This window comes from Cervus canadensis, chromosome 2 (genome assembly GCF_019320065.1).
Source record: "Cervus canadensis isolate Bull #8, Minnesota chromosome 2, ASM1932006v1, whole genome shotgun sequence".
NCBI classification, from domain to species: Eukaryota; Metazoa; Chordata; class Mammalia; order Artiodactyla; family Cervidae; genus Cervus; species Cervus canadensis.
This window is the reverse complement of record NC_057387.1, coordinates 12045231-12062308: the sequence shown is the minus strand read 5'-3', so window position 1 is coordinate 12062308 and position 17078 is coordinate 12045231. Positions and strand designations below refer to the sequence as shown.

Here is a 17078-nt window from a genome sequence, read left to right as displayed (position 1 = left end):
TTAGCAATATTTTTGTATCTGTCTCCTCAGGTGATGGTAACAGTAGCAGCAAAAACAAATGGATCTATTAATACGTTAAACTAAACAGCTTCTGCACAGTGAAGAAAACTGCCAACAAAATGAAAAGGCAACCTCCTGAATGAGAAAAGATATTTGCAAATGATACATTTGATAAGAGATTAATATCCAAAATTTATGAAAGAACTCATATATGTCAATATCAAATGAAAATGCAATTTAAAAATGGGTAAGACTTGAAATTTTTCTGAAGAAGACATATAGATGGTCAATAGACACATGACAAATGTTCAAATCACTAATCTTTGTTGTCATTTAGTTGCTAAGTCATGTCTGACTCTTTGAGACCCCATGGACTGCAGCTCTCAAGGCTCCTCTGTGCACGGGATTCTCCATGCAAGAATACTGAAGTGGGTTGCCATTTACTTCTCCAGGGGATCTTTCTGACCCAGGGATGGAACCTTTGTCTCCTGCACTGGCAGGCATTTGCAGGCAGATTCTTTACCACTGAGCAACCAGAGAAGCTTCCACTAATCATTAGGGAAGTCCAAATCAAAACCAAAATGAGATTTTGCCCCACACCTGTCAGAAAGACAATTATCAGAAGACAAGAAATAGCAAGTGTTGGCAAGTATGAGGAAAAAGGGAACACTTTGGTACTGTTGGTGGAAATGTAAATTGGCACAGCCACTATGCAGAACAGAACGGAGTTTCATCAAAAACCTAACAGTAGAACTACCATAGGATCCAGCAATTCCGTTTCTCTGCATTTATCTGAAGAATATGAAAACATTAATTTGAAAAGATACATGCATTATTTTGCAGCATTATTTACAATAGCCAAGATAACAAAGCAACATAATGTCCACTGATAAATAAATGGATAAAGAAAATGTAGCTTATGTATACAATGGAATATTACTTGGCATAGAAAAATAAATAAAATCTTGGCATTTGCAATGAGATGAATGGGCCTAGAAGATATTATTTCAAGCTAAATAAATCAAACAAATAAAGATAAATATGTTCTTATTTCCCTTATATGTAGCACCTAAAAAACAAAACAAATGAAAAAACATAACAAAATAGATACAGACTCATAGATAGAACAAACTGGTGGTTGCCAGAGGCAGGACTGGTGAGGCAATAGATGAAATAGGCAAAAGGAATTAAAAGATACAAAGTACTAGTTACAAATAATTAAGTCATAGGGATGTAAGTATACACCATAGGGAATATAGTGAATAATATTGCAATAACATTGTATGGTGACAGATGGTACCTAGAGCTATTGTGGTGATCAAATATGTAAAATTTACTATAATGTAATGTATTGAATCACTATGTTGTACACCTGCAACAAATATGATATTGTAAGTCAATTATACTTAAATTAAAAAGAGAAAAGAAAGCACTGAGATGTAGGAAAATGGAAGAAAAACCGCCAAAACATGGGATGCAGCGAGGCAGTAGCCAGAGGGTAATTTATGACAGTAAATGCATATATTTAAAAGGAAGAAAGATCTCAGGTTAATGATCTAACTTTACACCTTAAAGATGTAAATGAAGGGACTTTCTTGGTTGTCCAGGGGTTGAGAACCCACCTGCCAATGTAGGGGATACAAGTTTGATCCCTGGCAACTGAGCCCATGAGCTGCAATCACTGAGTCCATGTGCAACAAATACTGAAGCCTGTGTACCCGAAAGCCTGTGCTCCACAACTGGAGAAGCCACTGCAAGGAGAAGCCTGCATGCTGCAACTAGAGAGTAGCCCCCATTCACCATGGCTAGAGAAAGCCCGGGAACAGCAACAAAGAGCCCATGTGCTGCATCAAAAACCCAGCACAAACAAATATAAATAATAATAAAAAAAAACTGAAAAGAAGTGTAACAAAACCCAAAATTAACAGATAGAAGGAAACAATACAGATTAGAGCTGAGATAAATGAAGTATTCAATAGATAATAGAAAAACAATGAAAAGGATCAACATAGCCAAAATTGTTTTTTTAAAAAAAACTCAACAAAATTGGCAGACCATTAGTGAGACTGACAAAGGAAAATTAAATAGAAGGCAAAAATCACTAATCATAGAAATGAAACTGAACATTCAAACACCAGCAAGCTATATAATGTAGATGAAATGGACAAATTTTTAGAAATACAAATAAGCAAAACTGACTCAAGAAGAAATAGAAAATCACAACAAACCTATAGCAAATAAAAGGATTGAGGTAGTAGCCAAAAGAACATTGCAACAAAGAGAAGTCCAGGACTGGATCATTTCACTGATGATTTTTACTCAAACAGTTAAAGAAGAATTAGCACGAATTCTTCTAAAATTCGAATTAAAAGCAGATAAGAGAATATTTCCTAACTTGTTCTATGAGCATAATATTACACTGATACCAAAACTAGATAAGGAAACCACAAGAAAATTATAGACCAATATGTCTTACGAATGGAGACATAAAAATGATCAGTAAAATATCAGCAAACTGAACCTAATAACTTATTTAAAAGATTATAAATAACTGAAGAGAATCAAACGTTAAAATTATTCTAATGTTTAAATAAAAAATTCTTAGTATAACAGCGGGCAGTAGCCATAAGTGCCCCATTTAATCTCGGCTCCAGAAACACCCTTTTTTCCAAAAGGGGAGATGGAGCAGTTGGTCTGACTGAGGAACAATATTTCAGCCTCCGATGTGTTACCTTCCTGAGATTTTCACAGGTAATTCTGGCCAAAGCAATGTTTGTGTCACTCCCTACAAGCACTAGCAAGAGAGCTCACCACCTGTGATCTGCAAGAAAGTAGCTAAATTTTCTGCTAAACCAACAGGAACTGAGAAACCTTGGGGAGAATTATTAGTTAGCTATTTCTAAGTGGCCCAGCCTGTAGCATATTTTCCTGAGGGTGGTTTGTAGACCAAGTTTTTACACACTGTGGGGTGGAGGTGATGTCCTTCAGCAGGTGGTCTGAGGACACTGGGTCCCGAGACTCCTCTCAGGAGCACAGGCAGAGAAACTAGAGGGTCAGGCTGGATTCCCAAGGGGATGCTTAAAGAGGAGCACCCCTCTCTCCTTGAAAGCTGAGAAGTGACCACAGGATGGTCAGGAGCCTTCTCTTTGAAGGTGCCCTAAACAGGTTCACCAGTGGTCAGTCCCTGTCAGGACACAAGAATAGAACAGGACAGGGTGAAGGGACAGAGCAGAGGCCTTGAAGTCCCCACAGGAGAGGCTGGTCGGGGAGAGGCGCCAAATCCAGAACATGACAACTCTGAGGGGTCTTAGAGGGGACATTCCCAGCTCCCTCCTGTCACAGAGGAGGAGGCTCCCCAGGGGGTGAACTGTCCTGGGTCACACAGGGCAGAGCCACTCCTGGCACCAGGGCTCCCCGCTCCCAGCCCAGTGCTTCTCCCCTGCAGGAGCTCCCATCGCCTCCCCACCCTGTCCCTGCCCTCCCCAGGGCCTCCCCTCCCAGGACCGCTGTTTCATCACCAGGATCTGAGCAGCTCCTGGAGGCTCATCCTCCAACTTGCCTATCCTGAGAAAAGGGAAGGAAAGAACTTAGAGGGGTTTAGCAGAACAGGGGCTTCTGGCCAGCTGAGGGTTAAACAGCAGTCCAGCCAGACTCCCCACTAGCTGAAAAGGTGAGAACCAGGGAGAGAGGAGGCTCGGTCCTCAGGCTTCAGGAAGACCCACCCACGTGCTGACAGTGAGCACCAGCTGTGGTGAAGTTTAAAGAAGACTTAGAGAAGGAAGGAAAAGCGCTCAGATCTACAAAGATGCTAATCTTTAAAGAGGGAAAAAAAAAAAAAGGTACCAGAGGTACCAGAGGAAGGTGTGGTAGTAAACAAGATTGAGTTTAACGTGTATTTAAATAATATAAAACTGGAACCGTTCATATGTGTTAACACAAAATTTTATTGACTGTTCTTACCCTAATACCACATTGTGCAACCCACAGGAACCTCTGAACTCATGCATCAAATCCAGCCTCCATTTCTTTGTGTGTGGAGCCCATAATGGCAAACAGCTTTCTTACCTCCCTCTTTGCCAACAGACACAGAGATGCTCCAGATTCTAGTGACTTCTCTGCTAACGCAACAAGATAGCTTCAGCTACCTGGTAAATGGCACCCTCATTGCAGCCTTGTCACCACCATAAGGCCATTTTGCTTTTTCTGTTCATCCCAGAGCTCTAAACAAAATGCACATTCACAAATTACAAGACAGTGTTTTTCTCCTTTTGTACATCAAGGGCATCAGAATCCAAGGAGCCCTCCTAGAAGTCAGCCACTCCCCTCCCTGGCTCCACACAATTCCCTCCCTTCCCAGGAGCCCAGGCCACTCACTAAGGAGGAGGCTGTCATATCCCAGGGTCAAGGAGGCCCAGTAGAGGTGGGGGTCGTCTGAGCAGGGCCTCACTGCAGGCTGCCTGCCACCTGTATAGCTGCAGAGAAATCATCAGAATGGACAGAGGCAAGAAAAAAGTAAAAGCTCGAGCTCTAGGGGCCTTTTACATGATTCTTCCAGGGTGGAGCTAGCAAACCAGTTCTTACTTGACCTCCGGCCAACAAGTTTATTCCAAGGAGACAGCCTCACCACTGAAGAGAAAAGCCTTTCATCTCATCTCCAGTACCTACAGCGTGAACTCAGTAAATAATTAAAGAATAAATGTGGAAATAACCATGGTCTATGATTTGTCTGGTATTATGTTAGGTAGGCCTTATTCCCTGCAGTTATGACTACCTTGGTGTTTTCACACATCCTACCCTCATATCCACCTACTCACCATGGTTAGCTGTTTCCTTGTGTTAACAGCTCTGCCTTAGGCAGACCTGACCACCAGTGCCAAACTATGGTCAGGCACAGAAGTCAGGCTTTACAGAAAGGCTGAGCTAGGCTTGGATTCTGTCCCAGCCACAATTAATGAGCCAATTTCCTTTCTGACCTTCCATACACTTCAACTTGTTGATTGCCTACATAAGACAATATGAACAAAGCAATTTCCTATTCAAAGTGTGAACTCTCCACATCCCCAGTGCAAATATTGGCATTTAACTTTTGCTGGGAATCAGTATTATGACCCTATAGCCTCCAGGTTTGGCAATATTTACTAATATTATGTGGCTTTACATGCATCATTTCAATTAATCCACAATACATTGAATTGAACCCTCAGAATAACCATATTACCTAAGAGTTACACATAGTTTATTAATAAGCATCCTGGATGTCCGAGGATTAAATAACTTGTCTACCTTATGCGTGCATGCTGCTAAGTCACTTCAGTCATGTCCAACTCTTTGCAACCCCATGGACTGTAGCCCACCAGGCTCCTCTGTCCATGGGATTCTCCAGGCAAGAACACTGGAGGGGTTGCCATGCCCTTCTCCAGGGGGATCTTCCCAACCCAGGGATTGAACTTGCATATCTTTCGTCTCCTGCATTGGCAGGCGGGTTCTTTACCACTGGTGTTCCCTGGAAGCCCTGGCAAGGTGTTCACAAGCTGTCAGCACCAGCTTAAACATGGACATACCCAGGAGGGGAAGGAGAGTGTTAATTCTGAGAAACTCAAGTCAGAACTGTGAGAAGCTTGAGGAGAAAGAGGATGGCTGTTTCCTGATGTGGGGAGGATACTGCAACCCCGAAGGATAAGGGATAGGATAAGGGGAAGACTTGGAGTAGATGCTCTGAGCTACTGTCTTTTTCATGACCACTGCGCCCAAGATAACCGCACTGGGCTAGGTTATAGGGAGGAACAAGCAGCTATAGGAGCAGGCTCACAGGAGGCTGATCTCTGAATATCTGTTTCTCTTTCCCTCATCCTCTAGACCTATTTACTGTTAAAAATATTTTTAATTAAAAAGAACAAAATTTCATAAAATAATAACAGGATAATGGGTGGTTTCAGTGGGTCATTAAAGGGAGAATATATAAACACTGAACAACTTTAGCTTTAAGAAGAGAAAAGAATATAATTCAACACACATGTTAAAGTGTAAAGTATAGAAAATGGTGGGGTAAAAGCCTTAAAAATTCTCTTTTCCATAAAAGCACTGAGAAAACCTGTTATTTTTATTTGTTGGTATTTATATTTTTTAGTACGTATGGGTAAGGAACCTCTGGGGTTACAATCAGATAAGAAAAAAACAAAGCATCTCATGAAAGAGATATAATTATAGCTGATAAGAAATGTAGCCTCTTGATACAGCCAAATTATTGTATTAAAAACACAAATTGCAGTCCTAGGGGTGGAGATAGGGAAGACAGTTAATAGCTTCCTTTCAGTTTACCATGAGGACGAATTTCGAAAAGACAAAAGTGGTTTATGAATCTATGGAAATATCACTAGGGAAGAAAAACTAGCAATACATTTTGTAAGTTTAATTGGAAAAAATCTAACTTGGAAAAAAATCTTGGTTTTAACTAAGGAAAACCTGTTAACATTAGAGGACTTTTTCAGAACTCTGAAAATTAACCAACAGCTTGCAGCAACCCAAGGGGAAATATATTCAAGAAAAACAGCTTAGTCTCAGTAAGAACAGAGAGCTTTGTGGTGTTTTAACTTGCCTAAGTCCCACCCTTTACTCTGTACCTCCATTGTAGTTTTGAAAAATAACAACCTGAATTCATGGTGAAACTAGCAGTCTAGCAGCCACTTGAAAGAGCAGAACAGGGTTGGGGCTCTTTTTAAAGGTTCTTATGCAAAGAACTGTCATTATTCGCCTCTTTGGTGGCTTCCTGGAAGACCCCATTTCCGATGATGTCCATATTTTACCTAATTCAGTGCTCTCCTTTTACTTGGAGGTGGGTATTTGTTGAAAGTGATACCGAGCAGGGCCCCATGCAGCTTCTGGGCACAAAGTCCTTCTGTGTCTCCTTTTCTTTGATTACAAGAAATGGCCTTCATTCAGCTTCCATGACCTTCCCTGAGATTCCTGCAGTTGTTAATTAGAGAAAGAAAAGGAAGAAACAAAACAGTAAGAGAAACAATAGTGTAGCCTTGGGACAAGGTCCTAGTTCCCCATCTACAGACAAACACAAAAATATTGTTTGACATTTCACAAATTTATTTTTAGTTGTGGGATAATTGCTTTACATTATTGTATTGGTTTTTGCCATACAACAATGTGAATCAGTCATAAGGATACATATGTCCCCACCCTCCCAAACCTCCCTCCCACTTCTACCCCATCCTATTCCTCTAGGTAGTCACAGAGCACCCAACTGAGCTCCCTGTGTTATACAGCAAATTCCCACTATCTATTTTACATAATATTTTTCAGCCATTTTGCAGATACTGAAACCCCCTCTGGATGGGAGAATTTAATGATTCATGATGTTATGCTGCCTACAAGCATGTAGATCCCACCTACAAGCATGTAGATCCCAGTTGGAACCTGAAGGTTGATAATGGAGACTCCTACTTACCTCACCACCAATTCATCTGAAGAAAGTCCGAGAGCTGAGCACATGCTCTTTGAACCATTACTATAAAATTTCTCACTGTCCTCTCCAAGTTGGGACACATGGTTTTTAGAGGCAGGAGTATGCTATATACCCCTTTTCTTGGCAAAGAAATAAAGCTATCCTCTTCTACTTCACCCAAAACTCTCTCTGAGATTTGGTTCGGCACCCGTGTACAGAAAGGCTGAGCTTTAGGCATCATAAACAACTACAGGCAAGCTTTCTAACTTTGTGGCAATGTGCAGTGGTGGGTAATAGTTGATGCAAACAATAAGCTCACCAAAATGTTTAAAAGGGAAAAAATGGAGAATTAGATGTCCACAGGACTTTTGAGAGGTCTGACATACTTCCTGGAATCCATTAAAAGAAGGCCCTTGCATGTATAGGCCTAAACTCTCATTTCTTTCTGATGTTGAGAATCTGCACAAACACGCTTTCCTGGTTGACATGCTGTGTGTATTGTTGCACACTGATGCTGGAAACAGTAATGCTATCCTGATTCCATGGTGAGATGTTACATCTTTCTGAACTTTGCCCTCTGTATTTTTCCTTAATTTTAATCTGTATTTCTTCTTGTAATAAACTATAATCTTGGGGCTTCCCTGGTGGCTCAGGTGGTAAAGAATCTGCCTGCAATGCAGGAGACCTGAGTCCAATCCCTGGGTTGAGAAGATCCCCTGGAGAAGGGAATGGCTACTCACTTCAATATTCTTCCCTAGAGAATTCCATGGACAGAGGAGGCTGGTGGGCTATTGTCTATGGGGTTGCAAAGAGCCGGACACAACTGAGCAACTAACACAACACTTGAATATAAAAGACTTCAGTGAGTCTGTGAGTCCTGCTGATGAAAAAAAAAAATCAATCTAAGAAAGAAATAGAATTTTTTTTGTTTCATAGAAGTATAGTTGATTCACAATGTTATGCCAATTTCTCCTGTACAGAAATGTATATATTCTCTTTCATATTCTTTCCATTATGGTTTATCACAGGATATGGAATACCGATTCCTGTGTATAAAATTTTATTCAAGCCAAATTGAGAGTTATAACCTGGGAACAGCTTCTCATAAAGCTCCAAGAACTGTACTGCCCATTAGACATCAAAACACAGTTACACAGGTTTCTGAGACAGAGGGCTGTGCGTTAAATGATCTCAATAGTTTGCAAAATCCAGATCTTTAAGTACAAAGTGATGGGTCATTGTGACCATTTATAAGATCAAGAAGCAATGTTTCTTTTAAGGAGTTTTCTTGTTGGCACTAAGAGAATGTTGTTCTTTATGATTGAAAAGGTATTTCTGCCCATGGGAAGGTTTGGTCAAGGGACAATGCAGATACACAATGCACAGAAGAGGAGAGAAAGCCAAAGGGTAGAGAACATTTTTTATGTTTAAATTTTTTGTCTTGCCATAAAATATGAAATTTTCACAGTCGATGTAACAAAGGAGTTCTGTGACCACCACAGAACTAAAAATAAAAAATGCTTTTTTAAAAGGGAATAAAGGAGTTCCTGAGTCGTTCTAACAAGGCTATCAACACTTGAGGGTGGCTGGACTTGCAGTTAGTGTCAGATTGTGAGGTTCTTGTGTGAATAGCACCTCCTCACTTTGCAGTGAGCCTGGTTCTCACAGTTGGTGCCAGAAGAGGGACTCCATGCAACAGTCTTTGCTCACTGAAACATTTGGTTTGAGAAAACTAAGAATGAGAGGCCAAGGATGAGAAATCTTTGATTCCTATATGACCTCAATGTCACCAGTAGTATGGAATTACAGCTGTGCTGCAATCCAGTTATTAGAGGTCGAAGTTGTCAATTAAATTTAGAAATGATGGATCCAACTCCTGAAGAGCTGGTTTATTGAATGCATCAGAAAATTCAAAGTAGCAAGAAAAAAGCTAGATACTCCATTGGTAATTGTTATCTGTGCTAATAGCTAAAATAAAAATTATAGAGAATGCTAGGGTGGATCCTGGTGCTGGGCCAACGTTGAATTCCAAACACTTCAAGCCACAACTGCTATCCTCTTTTGGATTGCGATCCAAAAGAGAAGTTATGCTGAAACAACAGATAATGAACAGAATTAGAGTAATTTACAAGAGAATGAGAAAGTGAATGAGAAGAGTCAAGAGAGTCATTCTAGGAGGGTGGAAATCTTTAAATTGTTTTTAAGAAGTGAGATGAGTAAAGTAGATTTTAATAGTGTAAAAAATGTCAACGCAGCTCTCTTGGAAGTTAGATGGACCCATGGGAACCCCTGCTGGTCCCACAACAGTTAAGGGCCTCCAAAAATCTGCTTTATTCACTCTAGTTTGGAGAAATAAAAAAATCTAGAGAGCAAAGTTGAGAATGAGAAATCTGATCTCAGAGCACCTGGGTCAATGATCCCACTGTCTATTCAAGAGAAGAACTGACCAAAGGAGACCAAAGGCATATGTACATGTGTTTGTAACATGGTCAGGGAGTAAAGAAATACTATTTCTGAAACTCTGACTGGGATTCCCATGAACTGTCATTCCAAAACTGACTGACAAAATCCTAGTAGGGGCTTCAGTTCAATTGGGGAATATAGTAATGTAACAGGTAATGAGATTATGGTGACAGTTTGGATGAAAGTTAGAATGCTTGAATAGATCCAATAAAAAAAATGCTTTGACTCCTTTGCTTGGATATATTATGGGAATGCATATCGTGTCTGAGTTGGAAATGATTCCCCTATGAATACTGTAAAATAGAAGAGATATGTACATATACCATTCAGTCAATATTGAGAGAACATGCTAAGTGAGAAACAATAAGATTGCCTGGGTCCACAAATCATTCATGTGAAATGGCATAGACCATCTGGTGGGCTAAAAGAGATTAGCACTTTAATACTCAACTGGTATCTAGCTGGTGACACCTTAAAAAAATGCACAATGTGAAAGTTGTGAGTTAGGTTTTATTTGGGGCCAAATGAGGACTATAGCCAGGGAGATAGTATCTCACATAGGTCTGAGAAACTGCTCCAAAGATGGGGGTGGGGGGATGGGTAGGGAAGGGAGAAGTCAGTATATATGTGATTTCGGTGAAGGGGGAGTACATGCAATCAAGCACATTTTTTTTTTTTTTTTTAGTATATAAGACTTTATTTTTTATTTATTTATTTTTTAACCAAACTGATTCCTGCCTGTTCATTTCTAATTCTGCAGTTCTGTTGTTTTTACTTTTTTTTTTTCATTTATCAACTCAAGCACATATTTTTTGCAAAAGGTTTCTGCTATCATTAGCAGCAAACATCACCATGAAGGAATTTAGTGCTTTACTAGATATGAGGAAATACAAGAATTGGGCTCATAAAATCAGTTCCTGAAAATACCTAACTATCTGAAGATTTGTTCTGCCAGTTTTTCCCAGAGCACAGAGTGCCTCATTTCTGCTCTCCACTCTGAAATACCTTCAGTAGATGTTGAAAATCCTCAGCTATGGCAGCACATGATTTAATTCTTGTAGAGGTAGATGGCAAGTGCCAATTTGTAGCTGACACTGTAGTGATAACACAGACAGATTTTCTGTACAGTAGCCCTATATTGAGGAAAGACTAGGGGCTTAAGGAAAAAGTCAGTGAATAATACATAGAAGTGACTACTGGCTGGTAGGATTTTGGACCAGAAATTTGAGAGGCAACTATTTGCAAGACAACAAGCTTGCTATTGGATGCTGGTTAAAATTGCTCTTATGACTAAAAATTGTAAAATTATACTGAAATACTCAAAATGTCTTGAGCAATATCAGAGAAATGTTCTAATGGAGAGGACAATGCCAAAAAAGTTCCAAAATAAAATGGAAATGATTTATAGATGAATATGCTACTAGGAGAGAGGATGGAGAATTCATAAGTAGGTGTAGTCTTTCCCCCATGGCCTAACTTTGGAAACACCTGGGAATTGCTAAATCCTATGGCCACTTGGGCCACTTGACAAGTGACTTATGAGCAACTATTGACCAACAAAAATCTGCTGGCTTTATGAATGGCAGTTCCATGATGAATAGATGACATCTTGTTTGTAAAGACAACAGTATGATTGAAGGAAATAAAAATAAAATGGTTCAAGTCTGACTTTTTATTGATTCAAGGGAAGTGGCTAGTGGTCTAGCCATTAATCAAGTAGAAGTATAATGGAAAACTGTTCTAATACGATATCTATATGGAATGTGGCCCCACAGAAATGACTATGGGAATACAAGGAACAAATTTGGATGCACATCAAAAGAATCCCTTTCCAGTAAGGGTGACTGAAACTGACAAGTATATATCTTGGTTCACTCACTTGAGGTAGCCACCTGGGTCAATGAAATTAATGAATATGGGGATACTGAAGCAATGCAGAAATGACCTGAAACTAGGCATATTCTCTCATACCTGCCAAGGCACAGAATGCCAACAAGAACTTTTCCATCTACAAATAAGGAGGATATTCCTTAGGGAGTAGGCTCTTGTTTTTCAGTTTATACCTACCACTATATAGAGACATGCTGTAACACTGGTGTATTAGTCTGCTAAGGCTACCATAACAAGATACCACAGAATGTCATTTAAACAATAGGAATTTTGTCACAGTATTGGAAGCTGAAAGTCCAAGATCAAAGTGTTGGCAGGTTTGGTTTTTCCTGAGACCTCTATTCTTAGTTTTCAGAAGGCCACCTTCTTTCTGTGTCCTCACATGGTCCTTCTCCTGAACATGCATACATCATTAGTATCCCTGCTTGATCTTATAAGGATGCCAATCATACTGGATTAGAGTCCCAGCTTTATCACCTCATTTAACCTTAAATTACCTCTTAAAGGCTGTGTCTCCAAATATAATCACACTGGGGTGGCTTCAACATATGAATTTTGGGAAGACAGTTCAGTCCAAAACAACTGGCATTGTAAGATTATAATACTGATATTGATGGTGAAATATATTGACAATTTGAGTTAAAGCTTTCTCAAGATAATTCAGACGGAAAGTCATGAGGAAGAATTGTATTTGTCTAACTATCAGCTAGTTTCTATGCTAAAACATTCTGCACAAATTTATCATAGGACATAGTGGTGGATCAAGGGGGAAATGAGTAAATAAATTGGAATAAAAATGTGTTCTCTCCTTCTTGGCAATCCTAGATTGATCCAACTCACCTCCACCTCTGTACCACACTCAAGTTGCCTGGAAGAATCATCAACCTTCCTTGACAAAGTCATTATGAATTAACACTATCTGCTGCTGCTGCTACCGCTAAGTCAGTTCAGTCGTGTCTGACTCTGTGCGACCTCATAGATGGCAGCCCACTGGGCTCCTCTCTCCCTGGGATGCTCCTAGCCTCAACCAATCTTTAACACCACTCAGCAATCAGCTATGTGCTTAGTAGCTATTTAAAGATAATATGAATTAGTAACAGCTAACATTTATTGAGTGCTTGCCATGTGCCATGTATTGTCCTAATTAGTCTACATGCTTTGAATTCATTGAATCCTCAAAAACACACTGTGAGATAGCTATCATTATCCTCACTTCACAGATTAGTAAAAGGAGACATGGAAAGACTAAATCATATGATCAAGTCCACACAGCTGGGAAGTATCAGAACCAGGATTCAAATCCAGGTAACTGAATTCCACAGCCCACCTTTTTTTTTTTTCCATCATACTACTAACTTTTTTTCATATCCTTGCAATCCTCCATTCTACCTTGCCACTCTTGGGTAATGAAAGAGCCTCCTGTTTAATCAGGAAACACAAATAGAGGTCAGAAAGTGATGCCTTGGACTTCTGAGGTTGTCCAGTGGTTAAGAATCCACCTACCAATGCAGGGGACATGGGTTCAACCTCTGGTCAGGGAAGATCCCATATACCTTGGGGTAACTAATCCTATGTGCCATGACTACTGAGCCCATGCTCTAAAGCCCACAAGCTGCAGCTACTGAAGCCTATGTGCCCTAGAGGCCAAGCTTTGCAATAAGAGACACTACCACAATGAGAAGCCCCCTCACAGCAATTAGAGAGTAGCCCCTGCTGGCCCCAACTAGAGAAAGCCCGTTTGGAGCAATAAAGACAGTGCAGAAAAAAAATGAACAAATGCATTTTTAAAAAGTGATGCCTTCTGCAACCATGTGTTTGAAACAACAAAGGATGACACTTTGTTTTGTTGGCTTAGGATGTGAAAGAGATATGCTTGTTCTCTCTGGTGAGCGATAGAAGGACCAGATGAGGTGCTACTTCTCAAAACTTCAACTCAGAAGTTTCGGTTATCACATTTTATACTCTAGTAAATAACTTTCCTCAAAAATTTTAAACACAATAAAATACTTTCTTTGGGAAAAAGAAAAAGTGATGCTTTCAAATTCCTACCACTTAAATTTTAACTGACCCACATTTATTTACACCTGTTCCAGCTTTGTCTTCTGCCCCCACAAAGGACACTGAGCTCCTAGAATCTAAAGTTGATACTTTCACCAATGCTTTAAGCCCCTCCTTCTTGCCCCTTTCTAGGAACTTTACTGTCTAGAGTACTTCCTTTTTCTATGGCACATTTCACTGATGCTTCTAACTCCTTTCCAGTAGTCCTTAAACATTCTCAGTCCACTTCTGAACACTCCCTTAAATTTGCACCTCCAACTGTTGTCCTATTTCTCCCTCTCCCACATCACAGCCACTTCTACAGTTGCTCCAAGGGACTCACTCCTCGGCATCCCTTCACCCTGACTCCTTTGGGCATCACGAGGTGACCAACAGCTGCTCCAACATTTGACACTGTTGACTCCTCTTTCCTAAAGTCTCTTTTCCTTTGGTTTCCTTGATGTCATACACCCTAGGCCTCCTCATTCCCCTCTGCCATCTCCCTCAGGATCCTTTATTGGCTGCTCTTCCTCTATCTCAATGCTTTCTACAATATCAAAATACAAGTGTTTTTGTCACAGACTCCCTTTAATGCATTTTCATTATCTCTCTAGGATAGCTACTCTGTGGGCTCCAAATATTATTCACATGCTGCTACTGTCCAAGTCTGTAACTCCACCCCACACCCTCTGCTTAACATCAGACCCTGCATCCAACTCTCTACTAGTCATCTCCACTAGGGGTCATGTACAACATGGCCAATGCCCCATTCATTGTCTTCAATCTCCAAACTATTGTTAGGTTCCTACTCTCAGTCAATGACCTATTCCAGAAACCTGGGCCTTTGCCTTGACTTTTTCCTCTCCTACTCCCTAGGGTAGTTAACTAAGTATTTTTAAGATGTCAATTCCTATGCTAAGCACCTGACATGCAGTAATTTTAGTTTATTGTCATAACCTTCAGTGGTAAGAAAACAATAATTAAATATTCTCTGTTTCTAATCCTTATTGCTAAGGAAACGGAATAAGAGTTCTCCAAGTCATCATACTTTTTCTCAGCTTCTTACCCCACCCTCCTTAATTTGAATGTCTGGAACAGTGCCCCCATCCTCATACCTCTCTCTGGCTTCAGACCAGAGAACATGCTCCTTTTATGTTCTCTAGAGCTCTCTTGCCACTGCATTAATAAATTGCAACATATTAAGTTTCTTTTTTACAACATAGAGCTTGATGGGAAAGGGATGAATTATTTTTTCCCATAGGAAATGAAAGCAAAAGCTATTACTTCTTCTGTAATCTGGCAATAAATGTGGTTTGTTTCATGGGAAAGAGTGGAGTGATTTATCTAGTTTATCTGGGCCCATGGATAATATTGTAATGTTATCTTTTATTGTATGATATTTTCTCTCTCCTATTTTCTACTACCATCATTATCCCCATATAAACAAAGCAGCCTCCTAGTTGCCTAAATTACTAATTCAAATAGGACAAAAGTGTATCTCGGATCTCACTCACTTTAAATTTCCCCAGCTTGGCCAGAAAGTTCAACCTGTAGCAGTTAGTCTTCCAGAGATTAGAGGAAACTGACTTTACTAAAACCCTAGCCTCTGAAAGGAAACATACACACATGCATGCACATACACACACACACATACACACACACACGTGTACAGCCATGCCATTGTGTGAATCATAACTAAGTCTACTCCAAAAACATGCAGATTGTAATTTAAAGGAGGATTCTAAGGATCTGAGAATATTTTCTTCCAGATGAGTAGGAGAGCAGGGTTGTCTCTCTGAACTGTGCAGTTACTGATCTGAGCCAAGCTCCTTGCCCTACAGGGTAATGTAGCATTGGCTCCTCCCTGTGTCTCTCCCCCTGATAGCCTTTGAATTCGAACCACAGCAACAGATCTTCTCTGGTTCTCCAGCCTGGATCATTTACCCTCAAGTTTAGACTAGCCAGTCTTTATAATAATGTGAGCCAATTCCTTAAACTACATCTCTCTATATACAGTCTTTTGATTCTATTTCTCTGGAGAATCCTGACTAATATACATGACATCCTTTTCTGTCTTTCTACTTTTCCCTTATCTATATCAAGCCAGGCAGAGAACTGTGATTACAGAGTGACCAGAGCACTTCAGTCCTGCGTCCAGTTGCCTGTTCCTTTAGCTGAGATGTCCTTTGACCATGCTCTTCCCTCTTCCTGTTCCTCCTCTACCCTGTGTCTATGTTGAAAAGCTTCATGCAATTTTTAATCACCCTGTCATCCTTACCAGGGCTTTGGTTTTCCTGACTGACAGTTTTCCTGTGATCCTCTCTTACAACTATCTTTTCTTTCTAGCTTTTCTCTCATTCTCACTCTCTCAGTGAATATTATGTTTTTCTTGTTGTCACAGGAATCCACTCACTTCAGTTATTCTGCCCCAGTGGAACTCTGGCCAGTGTATGAAAATAAAAGTTCCAGAACTGGACCCAACAGGGTGGAGAGGTGTGGGGAAGGAACCATGGAGTGATGATTGGACAGATTGCCTTATCCCTCCAGCCCCTACTGAGGTTCTTGGGACAACCATAATGGTAACAAAAATATTAATGCTGCTCATCAGAGCTGACTTTCCTTTTATAATGTTTTTAATATGCTATTTTAAAAAGTAAAATGAGTAGGGGTAGTGGTGAAAGAAGAAAAAGATCGACAAATATGGACAAGTATCTACCCAAAAGTCATGGTCCATAAAAAGAAAGACTGTTCATTTGCCACACAGCCAAAAGCAGATGGGAAAGGCTTACAAACACTAGAGGTGCAAACTCTCTGAAAAGGCATTGAACATGTGGTCTGGAAGGGAAACTGAATGGCTCCATGATAGAGAAGAGAAGATCCGATATGGGTGGATGAGACCTGGTGAGTTCCATAAATCTCTCTATTGATGGCATTTTCATCTACCACATACCCATCCAGGGTGACATGGGGAGACCCAGGTGCCTCTGACACCTCAACTCCCTCTGCCTATCACCATGTTCCCTTCCAGCTTCCACACTCACTGTCTTCTGTGGTATAGACCAGAGACTGTAAAACACCTGCTTTCCTTATTTCTTTTCCAAAAAGTGAACAGATGAAGCTTGTATGAAGGACCTTCTCTCTTCTTTTAACTTCCCTTTCATACCTGATCCCTGATTCTTTCCATAAATGCTAGTTGCGCCTACCAGCATCCTTAGTTTTAGCATTATTTCTCCCT

The 17078-nt window shown here is 40.3% G+C and overlaps 1 long non-coding RNA gene across 3 annotated transcripts in view; it reads right to left on the bottom strand.

The window, feature by feature from the left end:
• Positions 1-6079: 6079 nt before the first annotated feature.
• The window catches only part of LOC122431628, a 107412-nt gene continuing 96413 nt past the window's right edge, over positions 6080-17078 (bottom strand). For all 3 annotated transcript variants that reach the window (XR_006266581.1, XR_006266584.1, XR_006266582.1), the window contains one exon: positions 6080-6963. This is a non-coding gene — a long non-coding RNA (uncharacterized LOC122431628). The remainder of the gene's footprint in view (positions 6964-17078) is intronic.